The sequence below is a fragment of the Pan paniscus genome, chromosome 18 (genome assembly GCF_029289425.2).
Source record: "Pan paniscus chromosome 18, NHGRI_mPanPan1-v2.0_pri, whole genome shotgun sequence".
NCBI classification, from domain to species: domain Eukaryota; kingdom Metazoa; phylum Chordata; class Mammalia; order Primates; family Hominidae; genus Pan; species Pan paniscus.
In genome coordinates, this window is record NC_073267.2 from 34925131 (window position 1) to 34949572 (window position 24442).

Sequence of the window (24442 nt, forward strand, 5' to 3'; positions counted from 1 at the left end):
AATCTTTTATGCAATGTCATAAAATAGAATCATATAATATATAGCCTTGTTGATCTGACAGCCTTAGAGAAATGTATTTAAGATTCATACATGTAGCAGTGGAGAGCGACAGTTCTTTTTGTTAACAACAAAAATTTTTTTGTATAGACATATCACAGTTTATTATCCATTGACTTACTGAGGGACATAAGATTTATTTCTAGCTTTTTGCAAATATGACTATAGTGGCAACAAATATCCACAAACAGGTTTTAATCACTAGTTTTCAGTTTTGCATAATAAATGCCTAGGGTTGGGACATCCGGTTCAAATAATAAGTATATGACTAACCTTATAAAAAATGGTTAAACTATTTTCCAAAGTTACTATGTCATTTCACATTCCTAATTTGAGTAGCTCCAAATCTTAACCAGCACTTGGTATTCACATTGAAAACAATTTTTTTTTTTTACCATTCTCATAGGTGTGGATATTTCACTGTGGCTTCGTTTCATTTTTTAAAGAATTCTGCTGAATACAGAATCTTGTGTTGATACTAGGTTTTCCTATCTGAACTTAAAAAATGTAATTCCATTGTCATTTGCAACTATTACTTTTTATGACATATTATACTGCACTGAAATTATTTCTCTTTTTATGTAATTTGTTGCTTTGTCCTGGCTGTTTTCAAGATTTTTTATTTATCTTTGGCACTGCTTTTACTTCAACTAAATGGTCAGAATTTTGTATTGTAACTAAATAGATCACTATAGAGTTACTAATGTCTTCAGATTAATTTCGAAGCACCATTAAATTTTTTTTTTGAGATGGAGTCTCACTCTGTCACTCAGGCTGGAGTGCAGTGGCATGATTTTGGCTCACTGCAACTTCTGCCTCCCAAGTTCAAGCAATTCTCCTGCCTCAGCCTCCTGAGTAGCTGGGATTGCAGATGTGCGCCACCATGCCCAGCTAATTTTTGTATTTTTAGTAGAGATGGGGTTTCACCATGTTGGTTAGGCTGGTCTCAAACTCCCAACCTCAGGTTATCCACCCGCCTCGGCCCCCCAAAATGCTGGGATTACTGGCGTGAGCCACCATGCCTGGCCAGCACCATTAAATTTTATGAAAACATTCTTAAAATCCATGATAACATATAACAATATTTTATAAGCTTTCAAATAAGAAAATCATATAATTATTCTTACAGGAATCATAGGCAAGAAAAAAGGATTTGTATGGGATAGGGTCTGAACCCAGAAGGCATTAGATTTATGAGAGAAAAATTCAGTGTACAACAGAGAAACTAATTTTGCTTTGAGAATTTGTGAGGTTTCTAGTTTGGTAGTAAATCAACAGTTCTCAAATTTCCTGTTGTGATCCATGATTTTCTTTTCCATTTGAAGATAGGTAAACACATGCATTTTTTCCTGTATAGTTCTCTTACACCTTTTTCTTTCTATGTTGATACATCTGTATATTCCATTCAATGTAAGCTAAAGCCAAGAAAAATCTCTAAGTGTTCACACTGAAAAAGGAGCATGTGCAAAGAAAAACACTGAATAAAATTTTATAAGCAATGATTCAGGATTGTAAAAGTATGGATTTTAAGTATACTCCCATATAATCTTTATTATAACTGTTATAGTACACCAGTAGCTACAAAAAGCAGGAAAGAATATAATATAGTAACTATGAAAATGTTATCAATATTATTGGAAATTGAAGTCCTCTGGAAAATTGATATGAAATGTATTTAGGATCTTTCAGATATGAGTTTTCACTTTTATATCTGTGAGGCGTTTTTATTTTTAACACATCAAATAATATTCAAAGTTACTACTTCATTGTACTATGCTGGTATTTCAAATAACTGAGCAGTTTTTTTCTACTTAAGGAACAATTGATGTAATAAATAAACTCAGAATATTCCTCTTTTATTTTAGTATAGAATAATAATGCCCTAAATATGTACTATATGCTTACATCCATTACTGTTTTATGATTCAAACACAAAGAGCATCTTTTAGATTTTCTTCATGTATTCTCCATTTACCATTAAACTTCCATGAAATTAAATTGATATTAATAATATTCATTTACTATAGAACAACCTCTCATAGCTCTGATGTAGAAAAAATAGACTATATGTTTTCATATAAACACTAGGCATTAAGGTATAACAACTAATTTGAGAATTGAATTATTGTTTGCTTTATACAAATCTCAAATGTTTTCAATACAAATAACGTGCTCACTGAATAATTACTTGTCCACACATCAATGTTTTTGCTCATTTGAAACACATAACAAAATAAATAACTGCTTTGGCTTTACAGTAATCCTCCTTAATAAATACTGCTATTTAATGTAAAGTCTGGGGATCTGTGCTTTATTCCTTTTTTGTGTAAGTCCTGACACATTCAGACTTGAGTTTTGATTAAATACTTCCTCCCATTTATTGAGTCTGTAAAGTCAGTTTCCCTATAAACTCTATGGTGATTTTTAAGTTCTAAATTTTGGATAAAACTCTTTCCACATTTACCACAACTATAGAGATTCTCTAGTATGAATTCTCTTACGTTGAGAAAGGGTCGAGCATCGATTAAATAACTTGTCACATTCTTTACATTTGTAGGATTTCTCTCCAGTATGAATTATTCAATGTCGAGTAAGGCATGAACTATAATTAAAGGCTTTGCCACATTCTTTGCATTTATAGGGTTTTTCTCCAGTATGAATTCTCTGGTGGACAAAAAGACTTGAGGAACGGGAAAAAGATTTACCACATGATTTACATTTGTAAAGTTTTTCTCTAGTATGAATTCTCTGATGTTTAGTTAGGTATGACCTACAGTTAAAGGCTTTGCTGCATTCCTTACGTTTGTAGGGTTTCTCTCCGGTATGACTACTTCGATGTCGAGTAAGGCGTGAACTACGATAAAAGGCTTTGCCACATTCTTTGCATTTATAGGGTTTTTCTCCAGTATGAATTCTCTGGTGGACAATAAGACTTGAGGAATGAGAAAAAGATTTGCTATGTGATTTACATTTGTAAAGTTTTTCTCCGGTATGAATTCTCTGATGTTTAGTTAGGTACGACCTACAGTTAAAGGCTTTGCTGCATTCCTTACATTTGTAGGGTTTCTCTCCAGCATGAATTCTCTCATGCTGAGTAAGGGCTGAAGACATTTTAAATGATTTACCACATTCTTTACATTTGTAAGGTTTCTCTCCAGTATGAATTCTCTGATGCACAAGAAGATTTGAAGAATAAGTAAAACATTTGCTACCCGCTTTACATTTGTAAAGTTTTTCTCCAGTGTGAATTCTCTGATGTCTAGCAAAATATGAACTAGAATTGAAGGCTTTGCCACATTCTTTACATTTGTATGGTTTCTCTCCAGTATGAATTATTTGATGTTGAGTAAGGTGTGAACGATGGTTAAAGGCTTTTTCATATTCTTTACATTTGTAAGGTTTCTCTTCATTATGGATTATTTTATGTTTTCTTAGACTTGACAATTTACTAAGGATTTTCTCACCATTATTACATCTGTGTGACTTTTCTCCAATATGGATTCTCTGAGGCTGAGTATGTTTTGATGACTGGATAAAAGTTTCTACACACTTGTTACATTTGGCAGACTTCTCTTGAATATGGATACTCTGATGGACATGGTTGGTGCATTTATGTGAGACTTTCTCACATTTTTTACATTTGTAATGTTTCTGTAGAAAATGAGTTTTCTGATGTCTTCTGGGGCTTATGCCTTGGCTTAATGTTGTATCAGATTTATTGTACTGATTTTTCTCTGCAATATAAATATACTGCTAATTATTTAGGGTAGAGTCCTGCCTAAAGGCTGTCAAAATTTTATCATATGTGTGATGTTTTCCCAAATTATCTATTCCCTGACATTGATTAATCAATGATGAATGAATGAAGACCTTTCTATATTGATCACAAGCAGAACGAGTTGTTATTTGTTGGTGAAACAAACTTTTAACAAAGGACCCATCAAATTGATCATATTTAGAAATCACCTCCTCATTTTTAAATCTCTCCTTTTCAGAAATATTTGACTGAACATTTACTCAAGTTCTATGTTTTAACTGGTTTATATGATTATTTGAAACATGGACTAAGTCACTATTCAGATTTTCCAAATTTCCTTTCAAAGAAAAGGTATGTTTCAAAATTGATGTCGATATTTAGTTACAGAAACACATGGATTAGAAAAAGTAACTGACATAGATTGAGTTTTTTCATGTTTTTGACCTCTTGTAGCAGTGATGTTTTTGTTATAGGTAGTTGTGCTACATTTTGTATGTCCATCACAACATCCGTTGTGACTGTCACACTTACCCTCACTTTCCCACTCTTTCCTTAAGTGTAAATTCTGAGAGCCATAGCTCTCATATCCATCCAATATCACTTTTTGGAATGATGCTTCTATGTGCTTCTTTCTCAAGAGGACTGGAGTATCATGAGAAAACATATCTGAAAGATAACAAAAGTTTTAAAAATTCCAATTACTAAGTTCAGGTGAAAATACTTTATAAATCTAATATAAAAAATTATACCAAGTTGAGAACACCATGATAGTTGAATCAAAAACTTGAGGTCCCTTTTTTTCTCAATTGATATGTGAACTTAAATATAATAGTGTGACTAAAGCCAGTTGAGTTTGCAGTGCTTAGGTGAACACAAAGCCAAGAATGGTCGCATTTAGAAGGAACGAAGTTTGTTGTATTTGTGCACCACAGCACAGCACAGTTACACAGAAATTTTTCACATTCTGTTTTGCCCTCAGCAAAGAAAAAAAAAGGAGTAAAACATATGTCCAAAGTTCTGGGTTATTCTGGGGCTAAAGACTGTTCATTGCTTCCTTTAATACGTGGTGCTGAAGAAAATGGTGATATAGTTGAAATGACATGTCAGGTCAACTGAGAAGAAACATGAATGCTTACTACCACAATAGAAAGACAGTAGTGCCTTTGACACTCACAAAAGGGAGAGATTAAAGGCTCCAAGAGAAAAAAAGGCAAACCTTTTTAATAGGAAAATACACACAGTAGTCCAGAGAAGACACATCCTGACAACAGTTTGAAGAATTTCCCAGAATGACTAGAGTACTTGATGGGTATCAGTTTTCACCTGTACAAATTCATTCCATAAAATATGAAATAGTTAGCTGTTTCTTACTTGATCAAAATATCAACAAAATCACAAGACATCAAAGTAACCAAAAAACATGGCTCAATCAAAGGGCCAAAATGAAAGTGAACCTAAAGAAGTAGAAATCTATTAACTAACATATTAATATCCAAGTGAAGCTAGAGAAGTAGAAATCTATTAACTAATGCTGAGATCAGCTCTGTTGTGGAGACCCTAACCAGCAGCACTAGAGGAATTAAAGACACACACACAGAAATATAGAGTGTGGAGTGGGAAATCAGGGGAATCACAGCCTTCAGGGCTGAGAGCTCCAATCAGAGTTTGACCCACATATTTATTGACAGCAAGCCAGTGATAACCATTGTTTCTATAGATTATAGATTAACTAAAAGTATTCCTTACGGGAAACAAAGGGATGGGCTCTGGCTAGTTATCTGCAGCAGGAACATGTCCTTAAGGCACAGATTGCTCATGCTATTGTTTTTGGCTTAGGGACACCTTAAGTGGTCTTCCGCCCTGGATGGGCCAGGTGTTCCTTGCCCTCATTCCGGTAAACCCACAACCTTTAGTGTGGGTGTCATGGCCACCATGAACATGTCACAGTGCTGCGGAGATTTTGTTTATGGCCAGTTTTGGGGCCTATTTATGGCCAGATTTGGGGGCCGGTTCCCAAAAAACTAATTTTAAATTAATTTAAAATATCTATCTTTGTCTTACAGACAAGTTCTTACACTGTCATCAGGCCAGAGTGCAATCATAGCTCAGTGGAACCTTGAATTCCTGGCTTAAAGCAGTCACCCTCCCTCGCTTTCCCAAGTGGCTATGACTACAGGAATGCACCATCACATCTGAATAATTTTTTAAATTCTTTGTATAGACAGGGTCTTTCTAAGTCACCTAGGCTGGTCAAGAATTCCTGGCCTCAAGGAATCCTACAGCCTCAGACTCTCAAAGTGCTGGGATAACATCAGCAACTACACCTGGCATTCTCTGTCTTCTTTAAGAAATGAGGACATTAAGCCAACAACCATACACAAGGACAAGGATATATTACATAATGATAAAGGGTTCAATTCAACAAGAATATTTTAATATGGTAAACACCTATGCACCAAACTTTGGAGCACCAAGATTCATAAAACAAGTACTTCTAGTCCTGAGAAAAGAATTAGCCACATAATAACAGTGGCGTACTTCAACTCCCCATGGGCATCATTAGATCATTGAGGCAGAAAATAAATAAAGAAATTTTGGACATCAATTCCACTTGACCAACTGGACCTAATAGGCATCTACAGAATAGACCAACTGGGCCTAATAGACATCTACAGAACACTCCACCCATCAACGATAGAACACATACATCTTTCATATGCACACAGGACACACTTGATGATTGAACCTATATGCTCAGCCAGAAAGCAAGTCTCAATAAATTTAAAAAAAATCAAAATCATACCAACCATACTCTTGGACCAAAATAGAATAAGAACAGAAAACAATACCAAGAAGATCTCTCAAAACCACAGAAATGCATAGAAATTAAACAACTGGCTCCTCAACAACTTTTGAGTAAACAATGAAATCAAGGCAGAAATCAAAAAGTTCTTTGATATAAGTGAAAACAGAGAAAACACATACTAAAATCTTTGGGACACAGCTAAAGCCACATTAAAAGAAGTTTATAACATGAAATACCTACTTTAAGAAGTTAGATCTCAAATTAATGATGTAACATCACATGTAAAGAAAATAGAATAAGAAAAATGAGCTAAGCACAAAGCTAGCAGAGGAAAAGAAATAACTAAAAACAGATAACTGAATTAAATTGAGACCCCAAATTCCATACAAAGCATCAGCAAAACCAAAAGTTGGTTCTTTGAAAGGGTAAACAAGATCAATAGACCACTAGCTAGGTTAACAAAGAAAAACAGAAGATAAGCACAATCAGAAGCAACAAAGGGGACATTACAATCAACCCCACAGGTATACAAAAGATTCTCAGAGACTTATGAGGACTTCTATGCATCTAGAGGAAATGAATAAATTCCTAGAAACATACAATCTCCAAAGAGTGAATAGGGAAGAAACTGAAACCCTGAACAAACCAGTATCAAGTTCTGATATTGAATCAGTAATAAAAAATCTACCAACCAAAAAAAGGCCCTGGACAAGATGGATTCACAACTGAAATACACCAGAAGTACAAGGAAGAACTATTATCAATTGTACTCAAACTATCCCAAAAAATAAGGAGGAGGGACTCCTCCCTTCTCATTCTATGAGGCCAACATCACTCTGTTACCAAAATCTGGCAAAGACACAATGAACAAAGAAAACTACAGGACAATATATCTGATGAACATAGACAGGAAAATCCTCAGCAAAATACTAGCAAACTAAATAGAGCAGCACAGCCAAAGTTAATTTACCACAATTAACTAGGCTTTATTCCTGGAATGCAAGGTTGTTCTAACATATATAAATCAATAAATGTGATTCATCACATAGAATTAAAATTTAAAAGCTGGGCAGAGTGGCTCACGCTTGTAATCCCAGCACTTTGGAAGGCTGAGGTGGGCGGATCCCCTGAGGCCAGGAGTTCAAGACCAGCTTGGCCAACATGGCGAAACCCTGTCTCTACTAAAAATACAAAAATTAGCTGGGTGTGGTGGTGTGTGCCTGTAGTCATAGGTACTCAGGAGGCTGAGCCATAAGAATCACTTGAACCTGGGAGGTGGAGGTTGCAGTGAGCACTCCAGCCTTGGGGATAGAGCGGGACTCTGTCTCCAAAAAAAAGAAAAAAAGAAAAAAATCACCATTTCAATAGATGTAAGATAAGCTTTTGATAAAACTTAACATCCCTTAATGATAAATAAAACCCTCAACAAACTAAGCATTGAAGAAACATACCTCAAAATAATGAGAGCCATCTATGAGAAACTCACAGCCAACATACTGACCAGGCAAAAGCTGGAGGCATTCCCTTTAAAAACAAGAAGAAGACAAGAATGCCCACTCTTACCACTTCTATTCAACATAGTAATGGAAGTACTATCCAGAAAAATCAGTCAAGAGAATGAAATAAAAGGCATCCAAAGAGGAAAAAAAGAAAGTAACATCATCTCTGCTGATATGATTCTACACCTGGAAAGACTGTGCCAAAAGGCTCCTAAAACTGATAAGGAACTCCAGTAAAGTTTCAAGATAGAAAATCAAAGTATAAAAATCAGTAGCATATCTATACACCAATAACATTCAAGCTGAGAGTGAAATCAAGAACATAATTCCATTTAAAATAGCCACACACACAAAGAAAAAACCAAATATGTAGGAATAGATCTACCCAACGAGGTTAAAGATCTCTATAAGGGGAACTATAAAACACTGTTGAAAAAATTATAGACAACACGAACAATTGGAAAAATATTCCATGCTCATAGAAGAATCAACATCATTATCTAGAGATTCCATAGTATTCCTATCAAACTACCAATGTCATTTTTCACAGAATTAGAAAAAAACTATTCTAAAATTCATGTGGAACTAAGTAAGAGTCCAAATAGCCAAAGCAATCCTAAACAAAAAGAACAAAGCCAAAGGCTTCACATTATCCAACTTCAAACTATACTATAAGCCTATAGTCACCAAAACAGCATAGTACTGGCACAAAAACAGACACACAGGAGCAGCACCAAGATGGCTAACTAGAAACAGCAGGGTTTGGAGGCTCCCATCGAAAAGAACCATAATAAGTGTGTGAATCCTTCACCGGCAACCAAGGTATCCAGGTTCTCCCATTAGAATTGACTAGGAGGCTGGCATGATCCATGGAGAGGAAGTAATAACAGTGGGGTGCAGCAGCCCACCTGAGAGCCACATGGGGAAGGAAAGCTCCCTCCTGCCAGCCAAAGCATGTGGTGAGTGAGGATGCTACCCAGCCAGGAAAAGCATGCTTTTTCCATGGAACTATGCCACCCACTGATCACAAGATCCCATTTGTGAACCCACGCCACTGGGGCTTAGCATCCCAACCCTGGGGCCACGCAGATTCTCAACAGCCTCTCAGCTGGAATCTGCTTAAGCCTGCCAAGCACCTGGGGGGAGGGGCAACCAGCACAAGAGCTGTGGCTGCCTGCTGTCTAAGCCATTTGAGCCCCTTGGTGGAGGGGCAGCAGCCAGCACTGGGACTCACAACTGCCTAACATGCTAAGCTCAATGGGTGGGGGAAGGGCAGCATCTACCTCTATAGCTCCCAGCTGCACTTTTCCCCTTCTGGAGTCAGTGAGGCTGGTTGGCTTGGTCCCAAGATGTGCCCCCCACAGCCCAACACACTGGCTGTGGCAGACTGCCACCAGAGTGCCTCTTCAGGCCAGACCCTGACCCATCCTTCCTGATTGTGCCAGGCTTCCCTGCAGGAGCTCCAATAACTCCAGCCAGAGGCTCAGGGACAGAACCTGGATCTCCCTGGGCCTGAGCCCCTAGGGGCAGGGGTAACAGCAGTCTCTGCGGACCAGCAGACTTAGCCTTTCCTACTGGTAGTTCTGAGGAATCCAGGCAGCCCAGACAAGTGGGCTTCCCCCCAGCAAAGCACACCCCCTCCACCAAGGGACAAAGTACTTCATTAAATGGTTCCTGTTCCATGTGCCACCCAACTGGGTGAGAACCTCCAACAGGGGTTGTCAGACACCCTATATAGGAGCAATCCTATGGCATCAGGTTAGTGCCCCTCGAGTTCAGAGATCCCAGAAGAAGGAGCAGGCATCCATCTTTGCTGTTCTCCAGCTTTCCTGAGTGACATCTCCAGGCACAGGAGTAAACCAGATGAATAGTGTCAGGCCTCTGAGCTCAAGCCTGCATGTATACATTTAAATGGCCTGAAGCAACTGAAGAACCACAAAAGAAGTGAAAATAGTCAGTTCCTGCCTTAACTGATGACATTCCACCATTGTGATTTGTTCCTGCCCCACCTTAACCTTAACTGATCAATTAACCTTGTGACATTCCTTCTCCTAGACAATGAGTCTCAGAACTTCCCCACCAAGCACCTTGTAACCCCTGCCCCTGCCCGCAAGAGAATAACCCCCTTTAACTGTAATTTTCCACTACCTACCCAAATCCTGTAAAACTGCCCCACTCCTATCTCCCTTTGCTGACTCCTTTTTCGGACTCAGTCTGCCTGCACCCAGGTGATGAAAAAGCTTTATTACTCACACAAAGCCTGTTTGGTGGTCTCTTCACACAGATGCACATGACAAATAGGGCCTGAAGTGAACCTCCAGCAAACTGCAGCAGCCCTATAGAAGTGGGACCTGACCATTGAAAGAAAAACAAACAGAAAGCAACAACAACAGCATCAACAACAACAAAAAGTCCCCATAAAATCCCCATCCAAGGATCAGCAGCCTTAAATATTGAAACTAGACAAACTCACCAAGATGAGAAAGAATCAACAACAAAAAAGCTGAAAACCTAACAAGCCAGAGTGCCTCTTCTTCAAATGATTGCAACATCTCTCTATCAAGGGTGCAGAACTGGATGGAGGATGAGACAGAAGAATTGACAGAAGTAGGCTTCAGAAGATGGGTAATAAAAAACTACGCTGAGCTAAAGGAGCATGTTCTAACCCAATGCAAAAAAGCTAAGAACCTTGATAAAAGGATAGAGGAGCTGCTACTAGAATAAACAGTTTAGAGAGGAACATAAATGACCTGATGAAGCTGAAAAACACAGCATGAGAACTTCATGAAGCATACACAAGTATCAATAGCCAAACCAACCAAGCAGAAGAAGGGATATCAGTGTTGAAAGACCACCTTGCTGAAATAAGGCATGCAGACAAGACTACAGAAAAAAGAATAAAAAGGAATGAGCAAAGCCTCCAAGAAATATGTGACTTCACAAAAAGACTGAACCTACGACTGATTGGAGTACCTGTAGGAGATGGGGAGAATGGAAACAAGCTGGAAAACACACTTCAGGATATTATCCAGGAGAACTTCCCCAACCTAGAAGACAAGCCAATATGCAAATTGAGGAAATACAGATTCTAAGATGCTCCAAGAGAACATCAACCCCAAGACACATAATCATCAGATTCTCCAAGGTCGAAATGAAGGAAACAATGTTAAGGGCAGCCAGAGAGAAAGGCCAGGTGACCTACAAAGGGAAATCTATCAGACTAACAGCAGACCTTTCAGCCGAAACTCTATAAGACAGAAGAGATTGGGGGCCAATAGTCAACATTCTTAAAGAAAAGAATTTTCAACCCAGAATTCCATATTCCAGCCAAACTAAGCTTTTATAGCAAAGGAGGAATAAAGTCCTTTCCAGACAAGCAAATGCTGAGGGATTTCATTACCACCATGCCTGCCTTCCAAGAGCTACCGAAAGAAGCACTAAATATGGAAAGGGAAAACTGGTACCAGCCACTGCAAAAACACACCAAAGTGTAAAGACCAATGACACTACGAAGAAACTACATCAACTAGTACGCAAAACAGCCAAATAGCATCATGATGGCAGGATCAAATTCACACATGACAATATTAACCTTAAATATAAATGGGCTAAATATGTCAATTAAAAGACACAGAATGGCAAATTGGATAAAGAGTCAAGACCCATTGGTATGCTGTATTCAGGAGACCCATCTCATGTGCAAAGACACATATAGGCTCAAAATAAAAAGGAAAATTTACCAAGCAAATGGAAGAAAAGAAAAAGCAGAGGTTGCAATCCTAGTCCCTGACAAAATAGACTTTACACCAACAAATATCAAAAAAGGCAAAGAAGGTAAAGGGAACAATTCAACAAGAAGAGCAAACTATTCTAAATATATATGTACCCAATACAGGAGCACCCAACTTCATAAAATAAGTTATTAGAGACTTACAAAGAGACTTAGACTCCCACACGATAATAGTGGGAGACTTTAACACTCCACTGTCAATATTAGACAGATCAATGAGACAGAAAATTAACAAGGTTGTTCAGGACTTGAACTCAGCTCTGGATCAAGTGGACCTAAGAGATATCTACAGAACCCTCCACCCCAAATCAACAGAATATACATTATTCTCAGTGCCACATGGCACTTATTCTAAAATTGAACACATAATTGGAAGCATAACACTCCTCAGCAAATGAAAAGGAACTGAAATCATAACAAACAGTCTCTCAGACCACAGTGAAATCAAATTCGAACTCAGGATTTAAAAACTCACTCAAAACCACGCAATTACATGGAAATTAAAGAACCTGCTCCTGAATGACTCCTGGGTAAATAATGAAATAGGCCGTGTGTGGTGGCTCAGGCCTGTAATCCCAGCACTTTGGGAGGCCGAGCGGGCGGATCACAAGGTCAGGAGATTGAGACCATCCTGGTTAATATGGTGAAACCCCGTTTCTACTAAAAATACAAAAAATTAGCCGGGTGTGGTGGTGGGCACCTGTAGCCCAGCTACTTGGGAGGCTGAGGCAGGAGAATGGCATGAACCCGGGAGGTGGAGCTTGCAGTGAGCCAAGATTGCGCCACTGCACTCCAGCCTGGGTGATAAAGCAAGACTCTGTCTCAAAAAAAAAAAAAAAAAAAGAAATAAAGGCAGAAATCAAAAAGTTATTTGAAACCAATGAGAACAAAGAGACGACATACCAGAATATCTGGGACACAGGTAAAGCAGCATTAAGAGGGAAATTTATAGCACTAAATGTTCACATCAGAAAGTTAGAAAGATCTCAAATCAACACCCTAACATTACAATTAAAAGAGCTAGAGAGGCAAGAGCAAACTAATGCAAAAGTTAGCAGAAGACAAGAAATAACGAAGATCAGAGCAGACATGAAGGAGATAGAGATATGAAAAAATCTCCTAAAGATAAATGAATCCAGGAGCTGATTTTTTGAAAAAGTTAACAAAATAGACTGAACTCTAGCTAGACTAATAAAGAAGAAAAGAGAGAAGAATCAAATAGACACAATAAAAAATGATAAAGGAGATATCACCACTGACCCCACAGAAATACAGACTACCACCAGATAATACTATAAACACCTCTACACAAATGAACTAGAAAATTCAGAAGAAATTGATAAATTCCTGGACACATACACCCTCCCAAGACTAAATCAGGAAGAAGTAGAATCCCTGAATAGACCAATAACAAGTTCTGAAATTGAGGCGGTAATTAATAGCCTACCAGCCAAAAAAGCCCAGGACTAGACAGATTCACAGCTGCATTCTACCAGAAGTACAATGAGGAGTTGGTACCATTCCTTCTGAAACTATTCCAAACAACTGAAAAGGAGGGACTCCTCCCTAACTCATTTTATGAAGCCAGGATCATCCTGATACCAAAACCAGGAAGAGAGACAACAAAAAATGAAAACTTCAAGCTAATATCCCTGATGAGCATTGATATGAAAACCTTCAATAAAATACTAGCAAACCAAATCCAGTAGCACATCCAAAAACTTATCCAATGTGATCAAGTTGGCTTCATCCCTGGGATGTGAAGCTGTTTCAACATATGCAAATCAATAAACGTAATCCATCACATAAACAGAACCAAAGACAAAAACCATGCAATTATCTCAACAGATGCAGAAAAGGCCTTTGATAAAATTCAACATCCCTTCATGTTAAAAACTCTCAATAAACTAGGTGTTGATGGAACATATCTCAAAATAAAAAGAGCTATTTATGACAAACCCATAGCCAATATCATATTAAATGGGCAAAGGCTGGAAGTATTCCCTTTGAAAACCAGTACAAGACAAAGATGCCCTGTCTCATCAATCCTGCTCAACATAATATTAGAAGTTCTGGCCAGGGCAATCAGGCAAGAGAAAGAAAGAAAGGGTATTCACATAGGAAGAGAGGAAGTAAAATTATCTCTGTTTGCAGATGACATAATTTTATATTTAGAAAACCCAGTCATCTCAGCCCCAAACTCCTTAAACTGATAAACAACTTCAGCAAAGTCTCAGGATACAAAATCAATGTGCAAAAATCACAAGCATTCCTTTACACCAACAATAGACAAGCAGAGAGTCAAATCATGAATGAACTCCCATTCACAATTGCTACGAAGAGAATAAAATACCTAGGAATACAGCTAACAAGGGATGTGAAGGACCTCTTGAAGGAGATCTACAAACCACTGCTCAAGGAAATAAGAGGGGACACAAGCAAATGGAAAAACATTCCCTCCTCATGGATAGGAAGAATCAACATTGTGAAAATGGCCATACTGCCCAAAGTAATTTATAGATTAAATGATATTCTCATCAAACTACCATTGGCATTCTTAACAGAATTAGAAAAAACTACTTTAAATTTCATATGGAATCAAAGAAGACCCCATATAGCCAAGACAATCCTAAGCGAAAAGAACAAAGCTGGAGGCATCACACTACCTGACTTCAAACTATACTAAAAGGCTAAAGTAACCAAAACAGCATGGTACTGGTACCAAAACAGATATATAGACCAATGGAACAGAACAGAGACCTGAAGAATAACATCACACATCTACAACCATCTGATTTTTGACAAACCTGACAACAAGCAATGGGGAAAGGATTCCCTATTCAATAAATGGTGCTGGGAAAACTGGCTAGCCATATGCAGAAAACAGAAACTGGACCTCTTCCTTACACCTTATACAAAAATTAACTCAAGATGGATTAAAGACTTAAATGTAAAACCCCAAACCATAAAAACCCTAAGAAGAAAATCTAGGCAATACTATTGAGGATATTGGCATGGGCAAAGACTTCATGACTAAAACACTAAAAGCAATTGCAACAAAAACCAAAATTGACAATTGGGATCTAATTAAACTAAAGGGCTGCTTCACAGCAAAAGAAACTATTATTGGAGTGAATAGGCAACCTACAGAATGGGAGAAAAATTTTACAATCTACCCATCAGACAAAGGTCTAATATCCAGAATTTACAAGAGACTTAAACAAATTTACAAGGAAAAAAACAAACAACCCCATCAAAAAGTGAACAAAGGATACGAGCAGACACTTCTTAAAAGAAGACATTTACACAACCAACAAACATATGAAAAAAGGCTCAACATCACTGATCATCAGATAAATGCAAATCAAAACCATAATGAGACACCATCTCACACCAGTCAGAATGGCGATCGTTAAAAAGTCAAGAAACAACAGATGCTGGTGAGGCTGTGAAGAAATAGGAATGTTTTTACACTGTTGGTGGTAATGTAAATTAGTTCAACCATTGTGGAAGACAGTGCGGCGATTCTCAAGGATCGAGAACCAGAAATACCATTTGACCCAGCAATCCCATTACTGGGTATATACCCAAAGGAATATAAATCTTTCTAATATAAAGACATATGCACACGTGTGTTTATTGCAGCATTATTTACAATAGCAAAGACATGAAACCAACCCAAATACCCACCAATGATAGACTAGATAAAGAAAATGTGGTACATATATACCATGGAATACTATGCAGCCATAAAAAGGAATGAGATAATGTCCTTTGCAGGGACATGGATGAAGCTGGAAGCCATCATCCTCAGCAAACTAACACAGGAACAGAAAACTAAACACCACATGTTCTCACTCATAAGTGGGAGTTGAAAAATGAGGACACATGGACACAGGGAGGGGAACACCACACACCAGGGCCAGTTGGGGGTTTTGGGGGTAAGGGGAGGGAACATAGAAGATGGGTCAATAGGTGCAGCAAACCACCATGGTACACGTATACCTATGTAACAAACCTGCACGTTTTGCAAATGTTTCCCCCCCACCTTCTTTTTTCAGAGGAAATAAAGAAAAACAAAAATTAAAAAAACAAACAAACAAACACATAGACCGATGGAACAGAATAGAGTACCCAGAAATAAATAGAGGCACACACTTACAATCATCTGATCTTCCACAAGGTCAACAAAAATAAGCAATAGTGAAAGGACTCCCTATTTAATAATTGGATCTGGGATGACTGACTAACCATATGCAGAAGAATGAACATAGACTCCTACATTTCAGCATATATAAAAATTAACTCAACATGATTAAAGATTTAAATTCAGATCCTCAAAAAATAAAAATACTAGAAGAAAACCTGGCAAATACCATTCTAGTCATTGACTTTGGCAAAGAATTTATGGCTAAGTTTTCAAAAGCAATTGTAATAAAAACAAAAATTGACAAATGGGACCTAATTTAAGAGTTTCTGCACAGCAAAAGAAACTGTGAACAGAATCAACAACCTACAGAATGGGAGAAGATATTCACAAACTATGTAACTGACAAAGGCCTAATTCCAGAATCCATATGAAATTTAAATTAACAAGAAAAAAACCCATGAAAAAGTGGGCAAAGAGCAAGAGCAGACACTTCTCAAAAGAAGACATACAAACAGCTAAGAAGCATATGGAAAAAATGTTACACATCACTACCCATCAGAGAAATGCAAATCAAAACCACACTTAGATACCATTTACACCACTCAGAATAGTGATTGTTGAAAAGTCAAAAAACAGATGCTGGCAAGGGCTGCACAGAAAAGAGAATACTTATTCACTGCTGATTGAAATGTAAATTAGCTCAGTTACTGTGGAAAACAGTTTGGAGATTTCTGAAAGAACTTGGAACTACCATTTGACCTAGCAATCCTATTAGTTAGTATATACCTAAAGGAAAATGAATTGTTCTACCAAAAAGTCACATGTACTCATATGTTCATTGCAGCACTATTCACAATAGCAAAAACATGGAATCAACCTAGGTGCCCATCAATGGTGGACTGGTTAAAGAAAATGTGGTACATGGAATACCATGCAGCCACAAAAAAGAATAAAATCATGTCCTTTGCAGCAACATGGATGCAGCTATTGTCCTAAGTAAATTAACACAGGAACAGAAAATCAAAACCATGTTCTTGTAACTGGGAACTAAATATTGGGTACATATGGACATAAAGATGGGAAAAAGAGACAATGGGGACTTATACAGAGGGGGAGTAAAGGAAGGAGGCAAGGGCTGAAAAACTACCTATTAGGCACTATGCTCATTCTCTGGGTGATGGGATTATTCATACCCCAAACCAGTGTCATGCAATATACCCATGTAATAAACCAGCACATGTATACATTGAATCTAAAATAAAAGTCAAAAGTATATAAAAAAAAATAGAAAAGAAAAAGGAAAAAAAATGGGGTCTTACTCTGTCACTCAGACTGGAGTACACTGGTAAAATTACAGCTCAATGTAGCCTAGCCTCAAATTCCTGGGGTAAAGCAATCCTCCTGACACAGCCTCCTGAGTCACTGGGACTACAGGCACATGCCACAACAACTAATTAAAAAAAATCTTAGACACAGGGTCTTGCAATATTGCCTAGGCTGGCCTCAAGCAATCCTCTTGCCTTAGCTTCCAAAGTAGCTGGGATCACACGCACATGTCACTGTGCCTAGTAAAATATCTATTTTAAAGATGCTCAACCAGTTAAAGGAGAACACAGACAAATAAAAAAAGAAGATGAAAATACATGAAGAAAATGAGCTTATGAACTGTAAAAACACAAAGTGTGGAGCTGAAAAATAACTGAATTTAAGGATTCACTAGAGGGTTCAACAGCAGACTTGATGTAGGAGAAAAAAACCCAACAAGCTTGGTAATAAGTTATTTGAAAGTTTATGGTCAGGACAGTAAAAAGAAAAAAAGAAAACAACAGAGTGTCTAAGGGACTAATGGGATACTATCAAGTAGGCCAATATGCTCATAATAGGAATTCTAGAATGCAAAGAGAGAGAAAAGAGTAGAAAATTTATTTGAAGAAATGATGGCTGAGAATTTTCCAAATTTGAGGGAGAAAATGGCCTAAAATTTAATGAAACTCTACCAACTCTAACTAGTAGCAACACAAAGAGACCCACAACAAGACACATTCTAATCAGAGATTCAAAAGTTACAAACAAAGGGAATTTAGAAGCCAAAAAACAAAAAACAAAAAACAAAAAAACCCCCAGTGACTTGATATACAAGGCCCACTCCTATAGGATGACCAGCAGATGGTCTCAGCAAAAAATCTCACAGGTCAGAAAGTTGAAGAATGATATATTCAAAGTGCTGAATAATGACAACTACCAATCAAGAAAATGTTATCTTCCAAAACTATCCTTTAAAAATTTGGAAATAAAGAATATTCAAAATCAACAAAAGCCAAATGAATTCATACCCACTAGATCTGTTCTAAAAGAAGTGCTAAAGAGAAACAGTTCTTCATATTGAAAAATAAAATGATGGTAAATAGTAACACAAAATTAATAAAAATATAAAGTTTTCTGGTAACAGTAATTATATACACAATAAAATATTCTGTATTATGACGACAGTGCAGAGAATACTTTTAATTCTGCTATAGATTTGAAGTCAAACACTTAAAAATAACCACAAATCTGTGCTAATGGATTCACAGTATAAAGTGATATAATTTGTGAAATCAATAAAATACAATGGAGGGTTCCTAAAGAGGCAGGATTTTTGTATGCAATTAAGGTTAGCAGCTTGAGGTAAATTGTTATAACTTTAAGATGTTTTACATAATATCTATGGTAACCACAAAGCAAATACCTATAACAGATACACAGAGAGAAGTGGGAAAGGAATTAAAACATGTCACTACAAAAATCAACAAAACACTAAGGAAGATAGCAAGAGAGGAAAACAGGACCAAAATAGATACAAGACCTAAAACAAAAAAGCGAACAAAATGCAATAGTGAGTCATTCTCTTTCAGTAATTACTTTCTACATAAATGAATAAATTCGAAAGACAACTTGGCTGAATAAATTCAAGAAAAAAGATCCAACTCCATGCTTTCTATGGAAGGCCAAATTTAGATCTAAGAACACACATAAGCTGAACATGAAAGAATGGAAAAAAAATAATGAGAAAAGTAAAATACTGTCATATTAGTTAAAATACATGTTACATCAAAACATATCACAAGAGATAAGAAAGAGCACTATATAATTATAAAAGGGTTCATTGTCCAGGAAGCTATAATAAATATTAACATATATGCACATAACATCACACCTCTCAAATACATGCTGCAACTGGGAAACTTTTACAGAATTGAAGCAATAAGTAGCCAGCAGTACAATAGTAGTAGGAGACTTCCATACTCCACTTTCAGTAATGGAAAGAATAAAAGAGACAGAAGATGAATAAGGAAACAGAGGACTTGAACAACACTATAGACCATTAGACCTAACAGTCATATACATAACTGACCATTCAACAGCAGAATACATAATATCTGTAACCATACATGATACATTATCACAGATAGATAACCTGTTAAGCTGCAAAAGTCTTACCAAATTTAACCAGATGAAAATCACACAAAGCATCACTTCTTACTACAACAGAATAAAACTAGAAGAACAGAAAGAAAAATGGCATGTCCACGAATATGTGAAAATTAAATAAATTCTCAAACACACTCTTGTTCAAGAATTTGAAGACAATATTGTTAAGATGTCAATACTACCCATTGAATCTACAGATTCAATGCACTCTCCATCAAAATATTAATGGAACTTTTCGCACAAGTATTAAAATAGTCTAAAATGTCTGTGGTATCTCAAGAGACCACAGATGGATAAAAGTCTTCCACATATGGATAAACAATCTTGGGAAAGAAAAACAAAGAGGCATCATACTTTCTGATTTCAAAACATACTATAAAGCTATTGTACTCAAAACAGTGTGCTACTGACGTAAAGGTAAATAAAAGATGAAACAGATTGGAGAATCCAGAAATAAACACTCATGTAGATAGTAAACTTATTTTCAATGAGGGTTCCAAGAATTCACAATGAGAAAAGGACAGTCTCTTCAACAAACAGGCTTGGGAATATTGGAAATCCACAAGGAAAAAATAAAGTTACCTTACCTTGCACATTTACAAATGTGAACTCAAAATGGACTGACTTATATTTTGTAGCTACTGTAACTTGCATTTTTTATTTTCTTTTTCAGATGGTTTTCTATCAGCACACAGAGATGCTATTGATATTTGTATGTTGATTTTGTATCTTGCAACTTTACAGAACTTGTTTATTAGTTCTGACAGGTTTTTGGTGTCATGCTTTATGTTTTTTTAATATACAAGGTCATTTTGTCTGTAAACAAGGATGATTTCATTTTTCCATTCCAATTTGAATGCCTTTCACTTCTTTCTCTTGACTTATTGCTCTGGCTAGGACTTCTAGTACTATGTTGAATAGGAGTGGTGAAACTGGGTACCTTATCATGTTACAGATCTCAGAGAAATAGCTTTCATCTTTTCCCTGTTTGGTAAATTAACACTAGTTTGTCATATTTACCTTGTTGAGATACATACCTTCTATACATAATTTGCTTAGAGTTTTCACTATAAAGAATGTTGACTTCTGTCAAATACTTTTTCTGTGTATACAAATAACTATAAAAAATTAAGATACCCAGCAATAAACTTAAATAAAAAGGTGAAAGATCTCTACACTGAAAATCATAAAACATGGATAAAAAATGAAATACATGTGAATAAATGAAAATATATTGTGTTTATATATTGGAAGAATATTATTAAAATGGGCATGCTACCCATAGATTTAATGCAATTTCTATCAGAATACCAATGACATTCTTCACAAAAAATAGAAAAAACCCCCACAAAAACTAAATGTACATGGAACTACAAAATACCCTGAATAGCCAAAGCAATCCTGAGCAAAAGGAACAAGGCTGAAGGCATCACAGCACCTGACTTCAAAATTTACTACAAAGCTATGGTATCCCAAAGAGCATTGTACTGGCATTAAAACAAACACATAGACCAACATGCCCAATGAGTCCATAAATAAATTCATGCACCTAAAGCTGACTGATTTTCAACAAAGATGCCGAGAACACACTTTGGGGAAAGGACAATCTCTTTAATAAATGGTGCAGGAAAAAACTGAATATCCATATGCAGAAGAGTAAGACTAGACCCCTAACCCTCATCCTATACAAAAACCAACTCAAAATGGATTATAGACTTAAATGTAATGCCCTAAACTATGAAACTATTAGATGAAAACAGGGCAAATACTTTACAACATCGGACTTGGAAAGACTTCAAAGCCAAGGCAACCTAAGCAAAAATAGGCAAATGAGATTACATCAACCTAAAACATTTTTGCATATGAAATGAAATAACAGAGTGAAGAGACAACATAGACAACGGGAGAAAATATTCGCAAACTATATATATGACAAGAGGTTAATGTCAAGTACATAAGAAATTTGAAATCTCAAAATAAGACAAACATTAATCCAATTTAAAAATGTGCCAAAGACCTTAATAGACATTAGTGAAAAGAAGACATACGAATGGCCAACAGGTACATAAAAAGATGCTCATCATAATTAATCATCAAGGGAATGCAAATCCAAACCACAATGAGACGCCATCACACTCTATTTAAAATGACTATAATCAAAAAGACAAAATTATAACTAAAACAAGTATTGGTGAGGATGTGAAGAAAAGAGAACACATGTACACTGTTGATGGGATTGTAAAGTAGTATGGCCACTATAGAAGAGTATGGAAGTTCCTGAAAAATTAAAAATACAGCTGTCATATGATTTAGCAATTCCACTATTGGGTATATATCCAAAATAAAGGAAGTCAATGTGTCAAAAACATAGCTGCATTCCCATGTTTACGGCAGCACTCTTTATAACAGCCAAGATATGAAATCAATCCAAATGTACACCGAGATAAATGGATAAAGAAAATGTGGTATACATGCACAATGAAATACTATTCAGCCATTCAAAAAGAATAAAATCCTGTCCTTTGCAATAACATGGATGAACCGTGAGATATCATGTTAAGTGAATAGGCCGTATACAGAAGGATAAACCCTTTGTGATCTTACTCAAATGAGTAATGTAAAAAAAAGAAAGAAAGAAAGAAAAAAAGGGCTGGGCGCGGTGGCTCATGCCTCTAATCCCAGCACTTTGGGAGGCCATGGTGGGCGGATCACTTTAGGTCAAGAGTTCAAGACTAGCCTGGCCAACATGGTGAAACCCCGTCTCTACTAAAAATACAAAAAATTAGCTGGGCATGGTGGTGCGTGCCTGTAATCCCAGCTACTTGGGAGGCTAAGGCAGGAGAATAGCTTGAGCCCAGGAGCAGAGGTTGCCATGAGCTGAGATCACGCCACTGCACTCCAGCCTGGGTGACAGAGCTAGACTCTGCCTAAAAAAAAAAAAAGGAACAAAAGTTGATAATAAGCAGAGAATATAACAGTTGTTACCAGAGACTGAAGGGGCAGAAAGAGAAAGAGGTTGGTTAACATGCATAAAGTTACAATTACATAGGAGAAATAAGTTCTAGTGTTCTCTTACACAGCAGGATAACAATGGTTAATAGGAGGGTATTGCATATTACAAAATAGCTGGAAGAGACCAGTCACAGTGTTACATCCTTGTAATCTCTGCATTTTGGGAGGCTGAAGCAGGAGGACCACTTGAGGTCAGGAGTTCAAGGTCAGCCTGGACAATGTAGTGAGACCCTATATGCAAAAATTTTAACAAATTACCCAGGCATGGTGGCACATGCCTGTAGTCCTAGCTACTTGGGGAGCTGAGGCCAGAGGATCACTTGAGCCCAGGAGTTTGAAGTTACAGTGAACTATAATTGTGCCACTGCACTTCAGTCTGGGTGATAGAGTGAGATCCTGTCTCTACAAACAATAAAAATTAAAATAAAACAGCTAGAACAGAGACTTTTGAATGTTCTCACTACAAAGAATTATCAAATACATGAGGTAATGCACTAAACATCCTGATATGATCATTATACAACACACACATATATATAAAATTATACCCAATAAATATGTACAATTAACATTGTATCAATTTAAAAAGCAAACTAAAAGTTAAACATAAAACCTATAAATGTAAAACTCCTAGAAGAATACATAAGGGGAAAGCTTGGTCATGAAAATTGGTCTTGGCATGAATTTTTTGATATACTATCAAAGGATGAGGCAACAAAAAGCAAGAACATACACATGGTACTACATCCGTGTATCCAAAATATTCCAAACATATTCAAAACAGAACGTGGAATAGATGTTTGCACACCCATGTACCCTGCAGCATTACTCCCAAAAGACAATACCTGGAAGCAATCAAAACGTCCCTTTATGGATGAGCAGATTAAACAAATGTGGCACAGATACACAACAGAACATTACTGAGCCTTAAAAATCAGAGACATTTTGACAAATATTATAATAAGGACAAACCCTGAGGATATTGTTAGGTGAAATAAGATAGTCAAAAAGAAAGAGACACTGTTTGATTACACTTACATAAAGTATCTACAGTAGCCAAACTCATAGAAACATTAGGCAGAATGGTGCTCTTCAGGAGCTGGAGAGAAGTGTGGAAAGGACAATTTGTTGTTTAATGGGTATTCACTTTGACTTCTGTAAAATAAAAATGATCTACAAACCTCTTGTAAAACAATATGACTATACTTAACACTAATAAACTGTACACTTAAAAATGTTTGAGATGACAATTATATGTTTTCACCATTAAAAATTTGGCTACCTAAAAGAGATAGTTATAAAATGTTTCAAAAATCACCTTCAAAGAACAAAAGTGTTCCTCTCACATAATTATATAGATCCAAACAATAGATTGTGAATTTAAGATTATTTCCTAAACTACTTATCTAGAAAGAATAAAGCGATCATTAACAGCTAAGAAAAAAAATACAAGACAAATCATGAACAAAGTAGAGGCAATATTTATACAGATGAATAGCACGTAGTATTTTATAAGCAACAGGCATATAGCTAATTCATATATAAATTAAACATTATATTGTCTTAAAGTGTACAGAGTTGAAAATCATCATCCAACTCATAATATCAAGGTTGAAAAACAAAAATGCAATTAACTGATCTAAGGAAACCTATCTGAAAAAAAAGAAACACAATCATATGGAATCAATAACAAGAATAAGAGAAATTTTAGTGCATAAAATAATAAATACAACATAGATATTCTATTAAAAAATAATCCTTTAGATATTTGCAGTTATCAACTGTGTGCACCCATGAAGAACAGGCATTTTGAATCATTGCCATTCAATGAATGGCAGTAAAATGTCACAGAAAATGCATTATAATCACTAATAATTAGATCTAATGAGAAAAGTTTAAT

The 24442-nt window shown here is 36.4% G+C and overlaps 1 pseudogene; it reads right to left on the reverse strand.

Annotated features, from left to right (window-relative positions):
• Positions 1–3959: 3959 nt before the first annotated feature.
• LOC129394097 (zinc finger protein 519-like) overlaps positions 3960–24442 on the reverse strand; it is a 37602-nt pseudogene continuing 17119 nt past the window's right edge.